Here is a 22,491-nt window from a genome sequence, read left to right as displayed (position 1 = left end):
GATATTAGTAAAGCCTCCGATGCCATCCCCCTGACGCTATTACACGAATATGGAGAGCAACAGCAAACGCTGGCTTGCTTATTCTATATCCGGTAGACAAGAGCATGTTACATTCCAGGGCAAGTCATAATGAACACGTGCTTTCCCTAACAGAGTTCCATAGGGCTCCATTCTTTCACCCACACACTTCAGCCTTTACATGCACGATATCACCACGCCTCAACAGTCTCAAAGTATTGACTTTTAGCAAAAACATGACTATAAGAACCACACATTACATTATAGACAAAGTCTGCACGCAGCACAGGACAATCTCAACACACTGCAGAATTGGGTGGAGGACAGGCTGACAATTGCCCCAGCCAAATCCATCACCACAATTATCACTGGCAGTAAACATGAACACAAACATTTCCTTTCACATCAAACTTACCAAAATATGTATGCCCTATACCCATTCAACTACTATCCCTGCGGTGAATTTTGACACCAGACTCATCTTCAAGGACCACATATAAGACATTATGGGGTGGTGCACCGGACTCAATGCACTGAAGGCAATTTAAGATCCATTTGTAGGCAAAAAAGTGACACATTCATCTAACTCTACAAGCAATACATCAGTTCAGTGATGTCCTATGCTTCCCAGGCATTGTCTCCCATCCTGTCTAACTTACTACAACAAACTACAAACCATACAAAACAAATCCTATGCATACCACTGGCTGCACCAAAACCAGTCCCACAGCTCCCTTACACTCTGAAACTAAAGTATTTCCTTTTAGAGACCACCTTCACATAAGAGGCACGCAGTTCTATGCAGCAGTCTGTGCCAGTACACTGTACCCCTGTCATATGCAAAAGACAACACACCTAAGGACATAGAGCAATAATTACAACACATACATTATATACCCTCTACAGCAATATTCCACCTCCAGACATACCAACACTGGCACTAATGAAACACCTACATACTTATTTCACTGGCAGAGCAATACAGTACCTTGATCAAAACGCTATACTATAACCACCACCCCCAATATCCAGCCATCAGACAGCTTAGATAGGTATAATATACCTCAAGTACCTACGCTTAGATCAGGACGTCACCAAGCCTTGCTCAGCTACCAGCTTAGATCTGTTTGGATGAAATCACAGATAACACATGTCCTGCTTGTAAAATACACTTATATCGCACATAACGGAGCTCTGCACAGCACTAAGAGGCAGACACAATATCAATGCCAAAGGGGCAGTTATTTACCTATGGCCGAAGGGTCTGCATGATCAAATGGACAGGGATTGAGCAACAACAACGACAACAAACACACACACACACACACACACACACACACACACACACACACACACACACACACACACAAAGATGTAAGCAAGTAATGCTGAATGAAATATTCATAACTTTACAGCTACACACTGACTTACACGAAAGTCGATACACCGGTGTTTACCTTATCTAGATCCCAGACCCCTTGGCCTAGCTTTGCCCTCCTGGTAGTGGACAGTAATGAACGACGAAGCTCATGACGTCACACTTAAAGCCCAATTACAAGGTCAGTGCTGAGTGCCAGTAATGAATGACCAAACACCTGAAGTCACATTGAAGTCAGTCGTGCTGAAAAAACGTTCGCAAATAATTTTTGGGTGAATGGTAGACACTGTAACGACCAGAGTAGGCTATGCACCCGAACTTGCAACGATACATGGGTAATTTTATTTACATATTTTTGTTATGATTGAACAACGACAGGAAAAAAAAGAGTGAATAAGACTGGTTAAATTTAAGTTTGGTGTTTCACGGAGAGTTCAGTCCATTATAACCCACCACGTCCCAGCAGATATTTCACCAGTGACCCCCACAATCCCGGCAGATTTTCGAAAAGTTTCTTTTTTTTTGGCTAAAACCTCCGCCTTTTTATGAGAAATATCAAAAATTCAGAGAGAAAATGCTCACCTGAACTTAGACATGCCCTGTACAGGTGACCCTCCCCTCACCTGGTACCGTCTTCTCTGGAGCGGGGAGGGGTAACTATTCCAAGCCACTCAGAATAGGAAGATATTTATTTTTTTGGTACGAATTTATACGTAGTACAAGAGTATATTGGTTTTCACACAATAACATATGCGATATAAGTATTCTTTCACTCACCAAACACATCAAAATAACGCACCTTCTTTGGTGACATTACCTCCTCATCACTTCTGCTTGATTCTTCCTCTAATGCCACGTAATATTTGTCCTCCTCATCAGGATTCACTTTCCCCTTGAATTTCATTGGTGGAGGAGAGACCATGGCATGACATGTCTTTTCTGGCCAGTTCACTGCCAACCGCAGAGTTGCTGAGAAAATGGCGTGCGGAGGTGGGGGGCACGCGGGTCCAGGCATTTTTTTTATGCGAGGAAGAAGGAACCAAAGGCTGAGCCCACATTAACGTTCCTTCCAAGAAACAAAACCATTACAAAAGAGAGCCAATTTCAAGATCCATTCATTTTGAGATGCCTGGACAAACTGCATTTGAAAGACTGGAGATCATAGGAAGTAGGAAATACAGACAGAGGAAGACAGTTCCAGAGCTGACCTGTTGTATAAATGAAGGACTGAGAGTAACGGTTAACTCTTGCATTAGGGAGTTGGATAGCAAAGGGATGAGAGTTTGTTGCTAGACAGCTGTTTTGCGCCTGTCGTAGAGGTGGATGGATGCAAGCAGACAGTTCAGAGGAGCAGTGACCATTGAAATAACGATCGAAAAGAGATAAAGAGGCAACAATGCGGCGGAGAGACAAAGGTTGAAGGGAGCCAGTAAGAGGATGAGAGTTGATGAGACTAATAGCCTTTGACTCCACCCTACTGAGAAGAGCTGTATGAGGGGAGCCTCTCCACACATAAGAGCTGTACTCTAAACAAAGGCGAATAAAACCCGTGTATAAAGTCAACAACTGTGCAGGAGTAAAGAAGGCACAGAGTCGGTTTAGCACACCCAATCTCTTGGAAGCAGATTTTACAAGAGATGCAATATGATCTTTCCAAGATAAGTCCCGTGTGAATGAAACCTAAGCAAGTTCAAGGATGATGCAGGATTGAGCTGGATATTATTAAACATTAGTGGGTACTCCTGTGGAAGATTTTGACGGGTTGACGGGTTGACGGGTTGATAGGATAGGGAAAATCAAAGAAGTACTGCCTGAGGGCCTCCCAGTCCGCGGCTCCAAAATGCCAGAGACGACGTTTCCCTGGAGGGTCCGCAGGCCGTACTGGAGCGATAGGACAGGTTAAGGTAATAAGGTTGTGATCGGAGGAGCCCAACGGAGAGAAAAGATTAACAGAGTAAGCAGAAGGATTAGTTGTGAGGAAGAGGTCAAGTATGTTGGAGCTCTCTCCAAGGCGGTCAGGGATACGGGTAGGGTGCTGTACAAGCTGCTCTAGGTCATTAAGGATAGAAAAGATGTAGGCTTGTTCACCAGGTGGATCCGTGAAAGGAGAGGAGAGCCAAAGGTGGTGGTGAACATTGAAATCTCCAAGAATGGAGATTTCAGAGAAAGGAGAAATGGACAGAATGTGTTCCATCGTAGAAGTAAGATAGTCGAAGAATTTTTGATAGTCAGTAGAATTAGGGGATAAGTAAACAGCACAGATATATTTAGTCAGAGAATGACAGGAAAGCCGAAGCCAGAGAGTGGAGAATTCAGAAGAATCAAGTTCAGGAACACGAGAGCAAGATAAGTCGTTGCGTATGTATACGCAACAGCCACCTTTGGCTTTGAAATGAGTATAGAGAAAGTAGGAGGATACAGAAAAGGGTTGGCTGTCAGTTGCCTCAGACAGCTGAGTCTCCGTTAGAAAAAGAAGGTGAGGTTTAGAGGAGGAGAGGTGGTGCTCAACAGAGCGAAAGTTTGAGGAAAGGCCGCGAATGTTGCAGAAATGAAGAAGAAGAGAGTCAGCCAGTGGTTCCAGGCACCTTGAGTCGTCACCGGGAGAGGGGCAGATGGCAGGGGCATTTATGGTTCCCCCCCCCTGGAAGCATATATTCCTTTCTCATATCCTTTGACTAACGCAAGAAAGCCTTGGTTTAATCACGCTTGTTTTAATGCTGTCCGCAACAAGGAGAAGACCTACAAAAGGTACCGGAGCCAACCCACCCCTGAATCACATAATCTTTACGTTTCTGCCCGGAATCGTGCTAAGTCTGTTCTTCGGTCTACTAAAAATAATTTCATCCATACTAAATGCTCTCAACTCTCCAACTAGAATTCTTCCCGCTCCTTCTGCCACCTTGCCAAAAATCTTTCTAACAACTTTACCTCATCATCCTTCCCTCCTCTTTTCTACTCTGATGGTTCTGTAGCTATTTCTTCTACTGATAAAGCAGATCTTTTCGTACAGACTTTCTCCTCCAATTCCACCTTAGACGATTCCGGTGCTGTTCCTCCATCACTTCCCCCCTCTGACTTCCTCATGGCTGACATTAAAATTTCTTCAGTTGATGTATTTTCTGCCATTACTGGCCTCAGTACTAACAAGGCATATGGGTCTGATGGGGTCCCTCCTGTTGTTCTCAAAAACTGTGCTTCTGTGCTTACACCCTGCCTAGGCAAACTATTTCGCCTTTGTCTGTCAACTTGTACCTTTCCTTCTTGCTGGAAGTTTGCTCTCATTCAGCCAGTCCCAAAGAAGGGTGACCACTCCCAACCCTCCAACTATCGTCCAATTGCTTTAACGTCCTGTATTTCAAAAGTTTTCGAGTCAATTCTTAAAAGAAAAATTTTAAGGCATCTTTCCTATCACAACCTTCTTTCCGATCTTCAGTATGGGTTCCGTCAGGGACGCTCCACTGGCGATCTTCTCACCTACCTTTCAGACTCCTGGTCATCCTTCTTTCGGGACTTTGGCAAAAGCTTTGCCACTGCCCTTGACATCTCAAAGGCTTTCGATCGAGTCTGGCATAAATCTTTAATTTCCAAACTGCCCTCCTACGGTTTCTATCCTTCTATCTGTGCCTTCATCGCTAGCTTCCTTTCTGGTCGTTCTATAGCTGCTGTCGTAGACGGCCATCGTTCTTCTCCTAGATCTATCAAAAGTGGTGTTCCTCAGGGCTCTGTCCTATCACCAACTCTCTTCCTTTTATTCATCAATGATCTTCTAAGCTGTACATCTAACCCTATCCACTCATACGCTGATGACTCCACCCTTCACCTTTCCATTCGGTTCCCGCAACGCCCATCTCAACAGTTGCTTCAAGAAACAAGGGATGAGGCTATGGCACACCTAATGTCTGACTTGGCTCATATCTCTGACTGGGGTAAAAATAATATGGTTGTCTTTAATGCATCTAAGACTCAGTTCTTACACCTATCAACCCGACAAAATCTTCCACAGGTATACCCACTAATGTTTAATAATATTCAGATTAATCCTGCATCATCCTTGAACATGCTTGGGGTTTCATTTACTCGGGACTTATCTTGGAAAGATCATATTACATCTCTTGTAAAATCTGCTTCCAAGAGATTGGGTGTGCTAAGCCGACTCGGCTCTTTCTTTACCCCTGCACAATTGTTGACTCTATACAGGGGTTTTATCCGCCCCTGTGTGGAGTACAACTCTCATGTGTGGGGAGGCTCCCCACATACAGCTCTTCTCAATAGGGTGGAGTCAAAGGCTTTTCGTCTCATTAACTCTCCTCCTCTTACTGACTCCCTTCAACCTCTGTCTCTTCGCCGCACTGTTGCATCTTTATCTCTTTTCTATCGCTACTTTAATGGTCACTGCTCCTCTGAACTGTCTGCTTGCATTCCTCCACCTCTACGACGGGCGCGTAGCACCCGTCTGGCAGCAAACTCTCATCCCTTTTCTGTCCAACTCTCTAATGCAAGAGTTAACCGTTGCTCCCAGTCTTTCATTTATGCAACAGGTCAGCTCTGGAACTGTCTCCCTCTGTCTGTATTTCCTTCTGCCTATGATCTCCAGTCTTTCAAACGTAGTGTGTCCAGGCATCTCAAAATGATCGGATCTTGAATTTGGCTCTCTATTGTATTTTGTTTTTCTCTTGGAGGGAACTGTTACTGCGGGCTCATGGCCTTTGGTTCCTTCTTCCTCGCATAAAAAAAAAAAAAAAAAAAAAACTGAGTCTTTGATGCATTAAAAACAAGATTATTTTACCCCAGTCAGAGATACGAGCCAAGTTAGACATTAGGTGTGCCATAGCCTCATCCCTTGTTTGTTGAAGTAACTGCAGAGATGGACGTTGCAGGAACCGAATGGAAAGGTGAAGGGAGGAATCATCAGCATACTAGTGGATAGAGTTAGATGTACAGCTTAGAAGATCATTGATGAATAAAAGGAAATGAGTTGGTAATAGGACAGAGCCCTAAGGAACACCACTGTTAAAAGATCTAGGAGAAGAATGATGGCCATCTACAACAGCAACTATAGAACGATCGGAAAGGAAGCTATAGATGAAGGCACAGATAGAGGGATAGAAACCATAAGAGGGCAGTTTGGAAATTAAAGATTTGTGCCAGACTTGATCACCTTTGAGATGTCAAGTGCAATGGCATTGCTTTAGCCAAAGTCCCGAGAGGAGGATGACCAGGAATCTAAAAGGCAGATGAGAAGATCGCCAGTGGAGCGTTCCCGACGGAACCCATACTGACGATCAGAAAGAAGGTTGTAATAGGAAAGATGCTTTAAAATTGCTCTGTTAAGAATGGACCCAAAAAGTTTTGAAACACAGGATGTTAAAGCAACTGGACGATAGTTAGTGGGCTGGGAACGGTCACCCTTCTTTAGAACCGGCTGAATGAGAGCAAACTTCCAGCAAGGAGGAAAGGTACAAGTAGAAAGACAAAGGTGAAAGAGTTTACCTAGGCAGGGTGTAAGCACGGAAGAATAGTTCTTGAAGACAAAAGGAGGAACCCCGTCAGGCCCATATGCCTTGTTAGTATTGAAGCCACTGATGGCGGATAATCCACCAGCTGAAGAAATTTTAATGTCAGCCATGAGGAAGTCAGAGGGGGGAAGTGAGGGAGGAACACACGGAATCGTCTGTGGTGGAATTGGAGGAGAATGTCTGAGCAAACAGATCTGCTTTATCAGTAGAAGAAATAGCTCCAGAGCCATCAGAGTAGAAAAGAGGAGGGAAGGATGATGAGGTAATCACCTGGCAGTGGGTAGAGGAAGGTCTCTCACATATGCCTACCAAAAATCACCTGCAAAAATTGAAAAATGTGCAAATGATGGACCTCGCCATTGCAAAATGTGTAAACACGTTGTCGGGACTGAGCATGACAAAATGTGGCTAAGTGTGTCTATGTTGATGTGATGTGGCACATTAAGGAAAACAATACATTGGTATTTGGTGCACAGAAAAAATAAAATTCATGTTACCCATTGTGAAGTGCTGAGGACTTATTCTAAGTATCTTATGGATTCAAACCACTGCATAAACTACGGGACTTTTGACTAAACACACCAGATGCCAACCCAGTATGTTTACAAGTTTAATGCATGTCTGTAAATGTGATGCAGCATCAATAAATATGTTACGAGAAATACAGTAATGTGACCGTCATACCGTCTTTTCAGAAAGGATGGTGAATCACTTGTTAACTGCGATAGTCATGCAAGCTTTAAACGTAACAAGTTATAAAAGGTTAAATGATGGAGGCGTTGCACAAAACTGCAGGGATTTTTATGAACACTCTTGCCTCAGGCGTATCAGAAATTTAAAACTATGTGAAAAAATATTCTTTAACCATACCACTTTTCTGTGCTTCATTCGACCCATAAAGTTTAGTGTGGGTAGAGAATAACGATATGTATAGACAGGTAAAAAGATAAAGAGAGATATAAAAGAGTGCAATTAATGGTACATTACGAAGCAAAACTTCTCACGAAGAACAGAGATGAATGGATGAATAGAAGGATGGATGGACGGATGAAGTATTTATGTTCAGGATGAAGATGCACATAAGAAATGCACCTTGTGTTTACACCAGATGGTTGATGGAATTGTCTGTATCTGGCTGATATGAAGTCTGGTAGAGGCGATAATTTCGAAGGTTTGGTGATTAGTGAGAGAGTGGGTGAGTGGATTAGATGACCCTTTTCACTGGGTCATGTCTTCGATATCCTCTTACATCAGTGCTCTCTGATTCCCATTTCTAACTTCTATGCTTGTTTCATTAGTGCGAGGTAAAGCTAGGATAATGCTGAAAATATTGTATATATCAAAACAGAGCTACGCAGTATGAAAGAGAGTGGAAGGCAGCGAAAAGATAAAAACCATTTAAACTGAACTAGAGTGATATATTGTTTATTACGAACAGGACAGGACAAGACGAGAAGGGAAATCGGTAAAAGAGAAAGGGTGTAGAAAACAAGACATTAAGCGTTTTGTATGACGAGAGATAAAATATGAAGACACGCCAGAAAGATATGAGAGCCAGGCCGGTCAGGAAAACGTTACTGAAGGGGAATATGAGAACAGGACAAATAACATGACAGCATAGCGGGGAGGGAGGCAAGGGAAGGACAGAACAAGACAAACATGCAAGAATTAGAACATAAGATCTGCATAATATCTAAATGACATAGGTAGAGCAGGCTAGAACCAGGCAATAAAGAAACCAAATAGGTACAATGTCCACGGAAAAGGAGGGGTACTGTAATGAAAAAAAAAAAAAGGAAAAAAGAATATGGAAACAATAACCTGCTTAATAATATTCACTCAATACGCTGGTCTGCATCACTTTTGCTGACTAGCAGCTCATACCAGATTAACGGTATTTCTGGCATGCTGATTCCGAAAATCACAACCATTTTCAGCTAGAACATCAAATTTTCCCATAAAATGCTGAATGTTGTCATTGAAATGGTCTCATTGTAATATAATGCTGCAGCAGATGAATATACAATGCCATACTACGCTGTGACCCCAGTATTTCAGTTGTTACCGTCTACATGCGGTATTAGCGCCTTCGTCCATCCTAGAAGCCATGACCAGGAACGCCTCCAGCTGATATGATTCAGCAGTCAATGACATAACGCCTGGTAGGGAGGGGTTGGTTGTCTACAGGACGCCCAGTAGGGAGGGTTTAGTTGTCGGATGGATGACTGCAGCGTCGGTGACGTGCTAATCGGACGAGCCAGCTATTGCTTCATTTGTACTGATTGTTTCGCAGAACACAATGGCTTCTCATAGAATATATAAAACCAATCATGATGTGTTTTGCCATATCTGTGGAACTTTTGCCACCCCAAAAGAGAGCACAAAAATCACAGAGTTCATTTGCAAAGTGTATCATGCTTACTTCGGTTTTCCTCCTGATGACAAGGAGAAACCATGGGCCCCTCATAAGGTGTGCAGACATGTGTTGAGAACCTCAGGCAATGGACAAAATCTCAGAGGAAGAGTCTTAGGTTTGGATTTCCGATGGTATGGCAGGAACCCCAAAACCACCTGGCCGATTGCTATTTTTGCATGGTCAATGTGTCTGGTTTCAGCTCAAAGATGAAAACCTGCACTGAGTATCCCAGTCTTCCCTCATGTTGCGGCCTGTTCCTCACTCAGATGAAGTCCCTGTGCCTACTTTCACCACTTTGGATATCGCATGTTAGGATGACAGTTCAACGTCTGAACTCTCTGATATTAATGACAATGAACTTACTGCCTCAAGCAGTGATATCAAGAGTACGAGGCCATCCATGCAGGCTGAGCTGAACGATATGGTAAGGGATCTCAATCTGCCAAAGTCATCTGCAGAATTATTGGTGTCAAGGCTCATTGATAAGAACATGCTGGCACCTAGAACAAGCATCAAGTACCGCAGCCGAGAGGAATATTTACTGCATTACTTCACAAAGGAAAATGGTTGTTTTTTATAATGATATTAAAGGACTGATTGAGAAGATAGGATGTGAATATGCACCAGATGAATGGAGACTCTTTACTGATGGTTCAAAGAGAAGTTTGAAGTGTGTGCTACTGCACAACGGCAACAAACGTGCTTCCATTCCTATCGGTCATTCAGTCATAGGATGTGAATATGCACCAGATGAATGGAGACTCTTTACTGATGGTTCAAAGAGAAGTTTGAAGTGTGTGCTACTGCACAACGGCAACAAACGTGCCTCCATTCCTATCGGTCATTCAGTCAGCTTGAAAGAAACATACAACACAATGAAAGTGGTTCTTGAAAAAACCAATACAGTGGTCACAACTGGATGGTGTGCGGTGACTTGAAGGTGCTATCGATGATGTTAGGGTAGCAAGGAGGATACACCAAGTTTCCTTGTTCTCAGTGTCTCTGGAACACCCGTGAGAAGAACATTGGATTCAGCAGGAATGGCCATCCAGAGAACAGTTCACAGTTGGAGAGAACATCAAAATGTACAGCTAATTCAACCTCAGAAGGTTCTGTCCCCACTATATATAAAATTTGGTTTGATGAAACAATTTGTAAAAGCTCTCAATATGGAAAGCGCATGCTTCCAATACCATTGCTTGAAGTTCCTCGCACTTTTGGACGAAAAGCTCAAGGCGGGAATATTCGACGGTCCACAAATAAGGCTGAGGATGAAGGTGAAATCCATGAAACAGTGTGATAAAGATTGCTGGACTGCATTTCAAATTTTCTTGGAAACGAGAAAGCAGAAAACTATGAATCCCTGGTGGAAACTCTCCTAACATCGTTGAGAGGCTTGGGGGCAAACATATGTATGAAAGTGCATTTTTTGCAGTCACGTGAACTTTTTCCCAGAGAATCTCGGCACAACCAGTGAAGAACAAGATGAAAGGTTTCACCAGGACATCAAGACAGGTATCAAGGGAAATGGAATGTCAGCATAATGGCAGACTACTGCTGGTGCTTGCAGCCTGAGTTTAGACACTGAATATGCTAGGATCTCTAAAAGAAGAAAATTCCAGCCTTAGATCCACTGCCAGTGCTTATCAATGTCTGGCATATCACATTTAAGCATTTTTGCGGTAGCCTTTCAAGTGATTTTTCATTACACTGTCGTTTAATGCTGGCCGTATTCCCTTTATTGCGTAAATATACTCAAGTGTTTTGTGAAAAATTTTGATGTTCTACATAATTTTTGAAAGCATATTCGAAATCAGCACTCTCGAATTGTAGGAAATCAGCATGAATCATTAAATCAACTGATTTTTCTTTTTCTTTTCAAAGTGTAGACAAGTCAATAATATAAGTAGGTTACAGGCACAGTAGGCTAGAACCTCCATAAAACAGTAAGACTCAAGTGACGCGTAACATATGGTATCTGAAATATCCTTAATAGGCCTAGGGTAATGCTAGAAAGGGAATTATAAGATACTAGCAGGGTACCTGGCATTGCCGGGCCAAAAAGGCGAATACTCTAATCCTATTTGTTCAAGTTCAATCTTTCTTTCTATTCTAGAAAACCCATGTACACACGATCAAAAAGGTATTGGGCAGGAGGGGTCCGATGATATCTGAAATGATCAATATAGCTTGTGTAGTGCTTAGAATATTAATTATCATCTGAATGTGAATCCAGTAAAAATTTCAACCATAATTATCATATGAAACCTATCTATGACATATTTATGTAAGTATGTTTGACAACAATCACGATAAAAATCATTAAATATTTCTAGAGTCCATTGTCTGTGTCATCAAATTGGTTCTGGCCAAATGTGCACCGATACTTTTTGTTTATCGTGTGTACTACTATTGCTTTTGAAGATGGATTTTAAGAGGTACAGGAACTTTCTATTTCAGCTTTTGCAGACTAACACAGTATTTGTATGCAATAGTTTACTATTACTGGTGATCTCAAATGACCTAGGAGGTCAACCTCACATAGCCTATGTCCGAACTGGAGGTCATGTGAGTGTCCTTGCCAAAAATTGGGCTGCTGGGTCCAGTCGTTCGAGCGTGTATTACAGGTGACCTCAAATGACCTCGGAGGTCAATCTCGCATGGCCTATGTCCGAATTGGAGCTCATGTGAGTGTCCTTGCCAAAAATTGGGCTGCGGGAGTACCTGGCGTTGCCTGGGCCAAAAAGGCGAACACTCTAATGATGATCTCAAATGACCCAGATTTGAATTTAGGACCCCGTAAAACCATCCTTTGGTCGCCCTGATTCAGAATATATATGGATCTGGAAGTCCCTGGCCCATGGTTTGGGCGTGATTGAAGGAAAAACAAAGAACGTGGCCTTTTTATACAGATATATCTTGAATTGTGTACATTATCAACAGTATGGGACAGCTTGAACTGAGGGGAAACTGCAGAAAATAAAACACTGTATCTGTAGCATCATCAGTTCCTTTTCAAAGTCCTTTAAAAACGACTATTCAGAGTTGTGGAAAATATTGCTTGCGAATTAACCAGAGATTCCATTAGTGAATGATCACAGTGAAAAAAACAATAACATGTAGAACATCGGAATACTGTCCAAGGACAATTTTGATAAAAACTCCCACGGTCATGGCCTACTAGAATCCGTGCTATAAAGAGACCTTGAAGCCAAGGTCACTAATCTTGTGCATATCACCTTAGGTTATCACAGTTTATAAGTCCACCAAGTTTGGTGACTCTAGCCTTAATCCTTCATACAAAATTAGGTGACATCCCGATGAGTTCCAGTTTCTTTCCCCAGGTGATGACAAAGAATAATCAACCACTTTCCGCGTTAAGGCATTACTGAAGAAAAATTTTAGCTTCCAAACTTAAGCGGTTCTTGAGAGAGCGTGGCTGGCTCACTATTTCTGTGTTCCGGATAATATCCGGAGATCCAGTTGACACATTTCCACCATATACATTACATATGGCCAAAAAAAGTGGACATCTATTCGACTGTGATGACCAAGTCCGAAGGCTCTAGGCCAGATAGCCTTTGAGATATAGTAGTTTTAATATGAACAAGAAAATAATGTTTACAAGAATAACAAAACATCCCACAAAGAGGTGGAAAGTTTTAATTATCCATAATACAACGAGAAGTGATGTCAAGGCGCAACAAACTAGTCCTCGGCAGTCATTTTAGTACTGACGAATAAACACAACTTGATATCTAGTCAAAGGCGTCACATATCATATTTGGAGTAAATCGGGTGTTACAGTTGCTGTTCCATTGTCATTTCTTAAACATTACAACTACTGATTTATTCAAGTGATGTTCGGATAAAGTGTTCGATATAATCAGGGGGATTATTTAATCTGAACTGATTAACAGCACAAATGAATCACGGCATTGTTTTTACTGTTAATCACTGAACAGTGCAACAAAAGTGAACCTATACAGAGGTAAGTAAAACCATTTTCAGGTAGCCAAAATAATGTAAAATTTTTCATGATTAGGAGTAGATATTGCACAATATCTTCCTTCCACGGAGTTCAGAAATCAACTCTCAAGCTTTGTAATATCGTCTGGATGAGATCAGAGTAAAAATTACGGATTATGGACCTTCAGGTCTGAAGGAAGTGAGCTCTGAATACAATGCTTAAGCAGAATGCTTAGCACTGTAGTGAGTCTCATCTGACGGAACTGGGTCTCTGTCACAACTTGAAAACTAAGTCGTGGTTATACAGTATACGACTCACTGGACCTTAATTATGAGGTAGGGGTGAATCTTCTTGGTTACTAGTCAAATAAACCCTCCAGTTTGTCAACACTTTGTCATTAACTGAGATTAAAAGGGTTACGGGTCATCGTCATGACAAATCAAATGACCCGCAATATGGAAGGGTAGAACCAACAACGTAACTAAAGGGTTTGGTTATGTAAGCTAGGTACAACCGGAATGGAGCACCTTTTCGTGCTAATGAGCGAGAGAGCTTTTCTGATTCCTTTTTGGAATTTTAGTTCCTGCTTTTCGTATCTTTTATAGCTTCAGAATTATAACAGAAAAACGTATTTGGGTTTATGATTTTTACATTAAAAACCTTGATATCTTGAACGCAATTGGTCAGCCACTGTTGCTGAGAAAAACTTAACGTGAGAACAGCTGACACATGTAAAGGCAAATCGCGTGCGGAATATAATTCCACGATAATTCAAACTGACATTTCTAAACCCAGCTAAAACACACAAATTCTTAAAAGAAAAAAAAAATCCTTAATGCAAATTGCAGTGTTACCGTGCAATAATAGTTTGTTAATCGTACAAACGAAAAAAGAATTGATAGACCTATCAACTGGTAAAAAAAAAAAAAAGTGCTGTAGCTTTATTAGATAAAAGTTATTAGCCTATTTGAAGCATGATGGTCAGGTAGTGCCAGGCCTTTTATTGTAATTTTTCACTCTTACACTGAAAGTAAACCTTGCTCGCACTTTTTGCTCTCTCGCTCGTAATAACATCCAGACCCATGTTGCCCTCTGTGAGATGTTGGAGCCTGAATCTTGGCTACTGTAATCCACGTTATACATTGGTAGGTGACTAGCATGTGCTCCTGGATGCAGTGCTTGATCGAAAATCATCCAGCCTTACTTCGAATTTGAATCTGTACATTACGCACGGCTATTACTTCAGTTGGCATCTCGGACTATTAAGCCACACAGCTTCTGATGTTGGTGTAGAGAAATATCATGATCATAATGATGGATCTGGATTATATAGTTGTACTGCTCATGCTGTTGTCACCTTCTGAGCATTATTATCATCACATCATCAACAACAATATTCAGAACAAATCCTGTATAAAGTCAATATCACAGTTGTATTTCCTGGTAGTGAACATCCATTGCCTGGTGCATTTCTGAACTTGATTGCTTGTCTTCTAGGATGGGTATAGAGGAACTGTTGACAGATACTGAACGTTAGCGTTTAGTGGCAGTCAGACAGTCTTCCCATGGTGCCGTAAATTAGGTAGCACCGGCCACATTAAGAACAGTTATGATGATGATAATGACGATGATGATGCACGTAAGATTTAGATGAAGATAGGTTGGGCAGAACAAAAAGAAGGAGAAGAAGACGATGACGATAACGATGATGACGATCATATCGACGACGACGACTGCGACGACGACAATGATGGCGACGACGACGATGATGGCGACGACGACAAAGATGATAACGATGACATCGACGATGGACGCGAAGACGACAACGGTGACGGCGAACGACGACGATGATAACGACGATGGTGACGACAATGATAACAACGACGACGACAATGGTGACAATGAACGACACCAAAGACGACGATGGTGACAATGAACGACACCAAAGACGACGATGAGGAGGATAATGATGATGAAGATACATTTAATATTTACAAACTGAAAGGCAGGAGAATTAGTGTAAAGTTACCAGACTGACGAGACTTCGCCAAAGTCTGCGGGAGTGGAACACATCGCATTCAAATCTAGTTAGTGACAGACAGACGGACACGGCCACTCTGAGATGCTTTGATATCTAAGGGATTATGAAAGACTATATTCTGGACAGTTTTATTAGCTCTGTAGCACATCCTCCATTGTGTGTTTATTTCTGCATAAAGCACGTTATGATTCTCCTGCATTCTGTTTAATCAGTCTATGACAATTTAAAGGTAGTGTTTTCAGAAGAGAGAATATTAAGGCCAAAACTGCAACATAAAAAGTAAAGGAAGTATGAAAAAGCTTTATATGGCTCCAGAATAGAACATAAAAAGAACTTATTGAGGCGCAACACGCAAAATAAATGATAGAGGATGTGCTATAAAACTTCCTATGTCACCACAATAGGAGGGTAAATATGTGTCCGGGATGAGGTTGTTATAGCAGAGGCTGCCGGAACTGTGCAATTCCCCTCCTGGATTCCACATTCCCAGACTGACAAAAAGTTGTAATGTTTGAAAAAGTATGTTAATTGCGAAACTAATGTCGATTGTTGAAACCATACAGCGTAATTCCAACACGACAGGAACAAAGACAATTGCAAAATCTTTTTTACTAGATTTTTAAAAATACAGGGCTGACCGGGTTGCATTCAAATTGATCAAAGTCAGCGCAATACTTCCATTGTTTCTCAATCCGGCATCCATATTAATGGGAGAGCGTTTCAGTATAATTTTGTGATGTCAGTGATAATGGCCTCTTGGCGATGCTGAGAGTGTCCCTACAGTAGCCTGCTACACCCTTGTTGTTACAGCGTCAGACTCGGCTGGACGTGAACCCAGTGAACCGAAGGCTGTAGTTAGCTTTCTCCAGCAATCTGCCATCCTCCTTTCAGATGAGAGAGAGGGAGGGACTTGATGAGTATTGTGTGTGTAACTGAGCAGCAGAGCCACCCGGCTATATCGATGCCACCGCGTGAAGAAGTCGCTCTCCATCACAACCCTGTTCTCTTCAACGAGTTGAAATTATGTATCATTGGGAGCACCTATTGTGGAGAGAAGGGTACCAGAATGCACTAACTCCTTCAGCATTATGACGTCTTATTACGTTTTACCCATGCATAAGTTTGGTACATTTCACTATGTTGGTGCCATGTCTCTTGTAAGTAGTAATGGAGATAATGGAAGCTTTTTTCATAGTCACTACTTTTCGTACACTTGCCATTCTCCTTTCCAATGCCTTCAGTTCTCATTCCTTCTTCCATGTAGCTGCAGCTGTTGTCCTTTCTTTATCCCATCGCTCGTTTGCAGGGTTCCTTTTCTCTTGGGACAATACTCATTCTTGGTCACAGTAGCTGTCACTTTAGTTCTTTATGTATTCTCGTACGTGTCCTCCTTCTTCACATCTAGTCCACACTCATTACTCTCGTTCATCATCCATGCTTTCACACACCACCGGGTTATGTGCACCTGCTAGCATTTGTCTGTTTCTTTCATCAATCTCCACACCACTCAGCAACAGAATATATGAAGTATGGTTTTTATTACCTGCAAATGCCATCTTAAATCGGAAGATCATGCCCTGGTCTGTGGAGTCTACTGTATTCCTTGAAGTCAAACAGTCCTCCTGCGGGTGAGCACAAGACGTTAAAAATTTATTTTGTGACTAATTAGATCGTTCCCTTAGAACGAAGAGGTCTCCAGCACACAAACAGAGAACGCACACACCTTCACAAGTTACCTTTTGGCCGCTAATACAGTACCTAACAAATAATTATGAAATATGAACAGGCTCTTCCATTCACGAAAGTCGTGATGGTATTAGCAAGGGTGTTTTTATTTTTTTTTTAGTTTTTATGAATGAATCGCGAAAAATTACAAGAGAAAATTGACATCCTCGAACTATACCATGGAACTGATGGGAGTGACAGTGTGTTAATGAAAATCACAGTCTAGGTTCCAAGGGCAACTTAAGTACCATCTTTCTTCTCTGTTGTGCAACATAGCCTAAATGTTGCATATCTTCTAAGTAGAACAACATCGTCTGGCGTTGGCTAGAAAGAATGCCAAGGTTAATGGGGCTTACTTTCGACAGGACTCCGCATACATGGCTTAAGCATGACTAGTGACAGCCAAAAAAAAAAAAAAAGTAAATAAATAAAAAATATTTTTAAAAATATGTAATCATACTAAAAAGATATTATATGCAGTAACCAAACTAAAAGGAACAGAGAAAGTTTTTGACCCCTTCCTTGCAACGTCTCTCTCTTAATCTGAATAACGGCCATTCATGCAGACATCCCGGCTCTGAACTGAGTGGTGGGGAAACATTCAAACTCCTCATTCTGGGAGTCATTCAGACTTTTAAGCACTGTAAATTTCAAGAATTAAACATTAGAAATTGTCACAGAATTGAGAGAATAAAATATTGCTCTCTTGTATGCAAATTCTATGTCTGTCTGTCTGTCTGTCTCTCTCTCTCTCTCTCTGTCTCTGTCTCTCTCTCTCTCTCTGTCTCTCTCTCTCTCTCTCTCTCTCTCTCTCTCTCTCCCTCCGTTTGGCGGTAGCGTATTGATTTCAACCCACAAATAGTGACTGAAGGTATTTGTTGCATGCAAGCCCTTACAGTTATATCTTGTAGGTCCGGTACCTACTTTTTAATGTCCTAGACTAGGGCAGCCTAACGTTTGTCCCATACACCTGGATATATTCTGTTATATTGTACGAAGGAAGAATTAACGTGGAGAGACATGAAGGCCGGACGCGTGAGGGGATAAGGCAAGGGTAAGAGGAGAGCATGAATGTGGTTCAGACAAGAGAGAAAGAGTGCGTGATAGATATAATGATACGGTGAGGGGAGAGGTGAATATGTCAGGGTAAGGTGAGAAAGCAGAGAAGGTCACACAAGGGGAGGATTGGAAAAGAAATATCTATTTGAAGAGCACTGGTAGGCAACCTTCTGAATGCCTACATTTTTTTTTTTTTTTAATATTTGCAGTACCATAGTAAGTGTAATTATTCGAACACAGTATCACCCTTCATATTTGCAGTTCTGTGAGTATCGTCTTTCAAATTTGCAGTATCATAGTTACTGTGATGATCCAAAAGCAATGACATCATCATTTATTATGTACCAGAGGTTTCCATCAGACCGAGGCATTAAACTTATATTCGCAGATCAAGTACCATCCATCCATCCATCATCCAATCCTACGTTGCCCCATGAGGAACGTAGGAGCCCGGGGTTAGGCAGTTGGTCCTGACATTTAAGATGAGAGTGACTAGCCTCACTCATCTCTGAGTGGCATTACGTGAGCAATAAACCCCAACCACCCTTCGGATATAAACCTTCACCGGCTCAATCCGATTGGAGCACAATAAATACCCACTAAACCACCAGGCACCAAAATTTGGTTATATGCTTACCACCCAGCGTAGTAAATGGTTTCCTGGTGTACAGGAAACCATTTGGCTTGTCACTCAGTGTAGAGTCACCCCCAGGCAGAAGGAAGAGGAAAGAATGAAGGAATGAAAGACAGAAGAGGGAGTGCAGTCATCCATAGGCAGAAAGACGAGGAAAGAATGAAGGAAAGAAAGACAGAAGATGGAAGGAAAGAAGGATGGAGGAGAGGACAGGGCAACACCCGAGAACAGCACAACATTGAGTGAGTGGATGGTGAGCGTCCCCACCTACCACATCATGTACCGTAAATTAAAAAAAAAAAAACTTATTGGTTCCCCTAGTACCCATGCTTGCTACCGGTACCCAGGATTCAGGAAACTACATACTGATTTAGTCACAATAGCCTACTGATATTATACATGACCTCAATACTTTCTATGAAGAAAAAGAAATGGATCCAACGTGTAAGCCTGCAAAAATAAACAAATAAAAAAATCATTTTCAGGAAAATTAATATAAAAGGAGTCAAAGTCAAGGCCTGAACCTCGCGTCCTTTTATATTCACATTTATATGTTACGGATCTAAGCAAATATTGTACTTTATCCTCTTACCAAGAATACTAATTACATAAGTGGAAATGTGGTTTTATCGAATGAAAAAAAAAAAAAGATACTACACGTACGATGAATAAACAAGTATAAGCACATTTTTTTCCCTGGTAGAGGTAGCTAAACCTAGTCTCAGTCGGATTAAGGTAGCCTAATCTCGAATTCCTGCACCTCCAAGTGGTCAGTATGGGATTGGCTGTTACTGGTACCTTTACCTTACTATATTCGTCTCGTCCTTCTACGAGTAATCTGCTTGTTTCCTCGTTTTTTTTTTTTTTTTTTTTTTTTGGTGGGTATTCCATACTCCATTTCTCGCTTGTTCATATCCACCATCTATCTCATTATAATCTCCCTTTCATCATAGTCCATTTCTCTCTTACTGATATCCACCAACTATCTCTAATCTTCCTTTAACGTCTGACACCATTTCCCTTATACTCATATCCACCGTGTATCTCTAATTATCATTTAACATGATACTCCATTTGTCTCCTGCTATATCCACCATCTATCTCTAATCTTCCTTTAACTTCAGCACTGTATCACTTTTTCATTGTCTCTTCCTAATTCCATCAATATCATTATGTTGTAATCCTTCCTTGCCTTTCGATAAAATTCCATTAATCATTTGACTTCTTCCATTCCTCATGAACTTTTGCTTGTAGCTTCTGAAGTCCTTGCTTCTTCCTATTCCACTTAAGCAGTCACTACTAACTTCTGAAATTACATCCTTTCATGTAGCATACAATCTGTTCACCCCTCGTACACTTTCTTCCTTCGTCTTCTCTAATGTCTAGTCTTTCATTTGTCGCAGCTATTGAGTCATCTGGCTTCCACTTACATTTTTTATCCACCTTATCCTTGATTTATGTTTCCGTCCATCGAACTCGGCCAGGAAGAGACTCTCGTGAACTCTGCAGGTTTCCTACCATACTTACATCAATATAGACGCGCATTGGTTACTTCGTATAACGTGTTTTGCACATACTTAGGTGCGCAGTCACCACTCAAAGGTAAGACAACCAAGTTTGGAAGATCAAATTTGGTCTCAGTGACAGCGTTGGTAGACTGTTGGTCCATTTCTTATGTATGCACAAAGTGGCATCCACAACAAATAGCCTTTATTTCCAAGGAGGTCTAGTTTCTATACGAGTCAGGTTTAGTGACTATTTGCTAAGTAGTTTAGGTGTGATCTATATTACACACACACACACACACACACACACACATATATATATATATATATATATATATATATATATATATATATATATATGTATTAATTCGCCCCATACGTACAATGCACGTTGCAACTTTTTTCATGCTCAGTCCCCACAACATACGATGAACGTTTTGCTATTGCAATGTCCGTCATTTGCACATTTTTCAGATTTCGTGCGTGATTTTTGGTGCGTATACATGGGACACCTTCCTCTACCTGAGGCCAGGTTGGGACAAAGCCTTACCCCGCGAGACGTCCCCCCCCCACACGTGTCTCAGATATCACCTGTTACCAGTGGCCTGGCCAGTAAAGACATGTTGTGCCATGGAACGAAATTCAAGGCCAGAGTGATTCCCCAATTGATGACAATGTGGAGGACAAAGTTTACATAGCGTTAGAGGAAGAAACAGAAATGATGATCAGGTAACGTCGCCAAAAAAGGTACGGTATATTGATGTGTTTGGTGAGTGAAACAACGCTTATATCGCCTATAATACAGTGTGAAAACCAATATACTCTTGTATTACATGTAAATTCGTATCAAATAAAAAAATAAATACCTATTATGAGTAGTTTGGAATAGTTACCCTTCCCATAGAACACGTTTTCTCTGGAGCCAGGCCCCATACTTTAAACACAGACAGATGAGGGTAATGTTACCTGTACCAGCATTTTAAAGCTCAGGTGAGTGATTTTTCTATGAATTTTCGATGTTTCTCATAAAAAGCGAAGGTTTGAACCAAAAAAAAAAAGTCAAAAATTTGTTAGGTTTGGGGGGTGGGTTTTGTAATACATTAGCCGGTACAGGGCGGGTTAAGGTGCATCACGGTACACAGGGAAAAAATTAAAGTGGTCAGTTTTCTTTTCCTCACTCTCATGGATGTTCCACTTGAAGGAAAAACAGCGTGTGTACATTTTCTCCAGGATTGGGCATCCTTTAGGGGTCACGCGATGTAACTGATTTTCGGTTCTGTAATAATATTCCTCCTTCGGTGTAACGAACAAAAAAATTATCTTGGATAATTCAATATGACACTGGGTATACCATGGCGAGTGACAGACCACACTCAAGTAATGTATTCAAGCAGGAAATGACAGTTGTTTCCTGACATGTGTTGAGAACCTCAGGCAATGGACAAAATCTCAGAGGAAGAGTCTTAGTTTTGGAGTTCCGATGGTATGGCAGGAACCCCAAAGCCACCTGGCCGATTGCTATTTTTGCATGGTCAATGTGTCTGGTTTCAGCTCAAAGATGAAAACCTGCACTGAGTATCCCAATCTTCCCTCATGTTGCGGCCTGTTCCTCACTCAGATGAAGTCCCTGTGCCCACTTCCACCACTTTCGATGTCGCAAGTTAGAATGAAAGTTCAACGCCTGAACTATCTGATAATAATGACAATGAGCTTATTGCCTCAAGCGGTGATATCAAGAGTACGAGGCCATTCATGCAGGCTGAGCTGAACGATACGGTAAGGGATCTCAATCTACCAAAGTCATCTGCAGAATTATTGGTGTCCAGCCTCAAGGATAAGAACATGTTGGCACTCAGAACAAACATCAAGTACTGCAACCGAGAGGCATATTTACTGCATTACTTCACAAAGGAAAATGGTTTTGTTTATTGTAATGATATTAAACGGCTGATTGAGAAGATAGGATGTGAATATGCACCAGATGAATGGAGGCACTTTACTGATGGTTCGAAGAGAAGTTTGAAATGTGTGCTACTCAAGAATGGCAACAAACGTGCCTCCATTCCTATCGGTCATTCAGTCAACTTGAAAGAAACATACAACACAATGAAAGTGGTTCTTGAAAAAAACAATACAGTGATCACAACTGGATGGTGTACGGTGACTTGAAGGTGCTATCGATGATGTTAGGGCAGCAAGGAGGATACACCAAGTTTCCTTGTTCTCTAT

Source organism: Coenobita brevimanus, chromosome 46 (assembly GCF_032717465.1).
Source record: "Coenobita brevimanus isolate Jiangsu-jjx chromosome 46, ASM3271746v2, whole genome shotgun sequence".
Lineage (NCBI taxonomy): Eukaryota > Metazoa > Arthropoda > Malacostraca > Decapoda > Coenobitidae > Coenobita > Coenobita brevimanus.
Note: the sequence above shows the minus strand (reverse complement) of the source record.